Raw genomic sequence first — 1,841 nt, forward strand, 5'->3', positions numbered from 1 at the left:
CTTGTGCCCCCCTCCCCAGCCTGGCGGAGCGGGGCGTGCCTTACGCGGGCGCGGAGAAGCCACGGCCATCCTCGCTCACCTCGGTTTTCCTCTGGCTACCTATCCCGGCGCCGCGCCGCCACCGACTTTTGTCCTCCGTCCTGCCCCCTGCCCCCTCGGCGGCCGAGGGCTGCCACCACCGCCGCCGCTGCGCCCGTGCCCGCGGAGAGCCGCGGAGCCGCCCGGCCCGGCCCTACGGCGGGGAGCGCTCGGAGGAGCCTGCGTGACGTCAGGGCCCGGGGAGGCGGGCGGGGCGGGGCGGGGGCGCGGGAGGGCCGGGGAAGGAGGGAGCCAGCGGCGGCTCCGCGGCCCCGCAGCCAGCGCAGGAGCCCGGCGCGGCCCCGCCGCCCCCTCCAGCACAGGCATCGGCAGCGAGAGCAGCGGGGCGGACAGCGCGACCGGTCCCGGTGAGTGCGGGAGGCGCGGGGGGTGTCGGCGGGACGGGAGCGGGGCTGCCGACCCGGCCGGTCCCGGCTCTGCGCACCCCGGGACGGGCGGCGGGGCCGCGGGGCGGCTGGACAGGGTCCCGCGGACCTGAGTCTCTGATGTTCTCCCGCGGGGCTGTCAGCGAGGGGGGAAACAAGCGCTGCCCCCGCGTCGCTTGTCCGCAGTGCCGTTCCCCGCCTTCCCCGGCGGGGCGGGCGTCGGGGAAGCGGCCGCGCAGGCAGCGCCTTCCCGCTGCGGGGCCGCGCACCGGGGCGGGGGGCGGCAGCGGCGCCGGCCCGCTCTCGGGCCTCCCAAAAGCGATGCGGGCGGGTCTGCCGCGCCGGCCTGCGAGGTCTGCGGCTGGGACCCCACAGCACCCCCCGCGAGAGGACGACGGGGGTACGGTTGCCCTGCGGGCACCGGGAAAGGGTAGGCCCCGCACGGAACCCTCTTTCGTTTGAGAGCCAGCGGCCGCGGGCCTCTGGCGAAAAGCCTCCCGCCAAAATCACGGACCACAGTATTTCGGGCGGTGCTGAGATCCTTGCCAAGCGACTCTCGTTTTTTCCTGAGGTGTTGTGGATTTTTTTTTTCTCCTGAAAGAATAGCAATAGATACCAATAAGAGAAAAAAATTAAAATGCCGTTTGACACCGCTTTCCTGTCCGTACCCTGCAGTTGCTCCGAGCAGGTTGCTGCTTAGCGGGCCCGGCCGCAGAGAAAGGGAAAGTCGCACAGCTGGTGCGTTTGCTGGGGCTGTGAGGGTGCGGAGGTATTTAATTCTAAGTGCTCGGAGAAATGGAAATGGAAAAGCAAGTGGAGTTGCTTTCGTTTGAGTCTCCGGGATGGAGACAATAGGGGGAAAGGCTTCTCGCTCCCCTTGGCCCCGTGCTGCGATGTGCCTTGCAACAAAAATTAAAAGAGGATATGGAGAGGAGAAAGGGAAGGAGCAATAAGGGCAACTGAGAGCAAGGAAGGAATAATAATTCGTCCGGGAAAGGTACTTTTCTTGGAGGAGATCAGCATTTGAGTAGAGAGGAAAAACTTCCCCTCAGTGGTATTGCGTGTGTGTGGGGGGAGCCGTGTGTCTCCACTCGTGAGATAAATCAGTCATAGAGGCAGGCCGCGGGGGAGGGCAGCCGAATTTGTCACGCAGGACTGATCTTGACGGAGACCTATAAGGTCTGCCGAAAGAAGGACCATCGGCAAAGACCTCAGGTTCTCTCAATCACCTTCTCGATTAATTTAGGTGCTGTTCGTGTGCTAGGCCCGGCTTCTGGAGGGAGTTCCTCCCTGGCGTCCTTCAGCTTGGAATATAAACCTCCATGTCACGACATGACCCCAAGGAGTTCCAATAACCGCACCTTCCCATTTTTTCTT

At 65.1% G+C, this 1,841-nt stretch overlaps 1 protein-coding gene across 2 annotated transcripts in view; it reads left to right on the top strand.

The window, feature by feature from the left end:
* Positions 1 to 376: 376 nt before the first annotated feature.
* Positions 377 to 1,841, top strand: part of PITX2 (paired like homeodomain 2) — a 14,841-nt gene continuing 13,376 nt past the window's right edge. The window contains exon 1 of one of the 2 annotated variants that reach the window (XM_027893360.1): positions 377 to 446. The gene's annotated coding sequence lies outside the window, so the exon portion shown is untranslated. The remainder of the gene's footprint in view (positions 447 to 1,841) is intronic. The other variant, XM_027893361.1, reaches the window with a different exon arrangement.

Source organism: Empidonax traillii, unplaced genomic scaffold (assembly GCF_003031625.1).
Source record: "Empidonax traillii isolate 1590-97213 ecotype Southwest subspecies unplaced genomic scaffold, ASM303162v1 scaffold386:size1297806, whole genome shotgun sequence".
Lineage (NCBI taxonomy): Eukaryota > Metazoa > Chordata > Aves > Passeriformes > Tyrannidae > Empidonax > Empidonax traillii.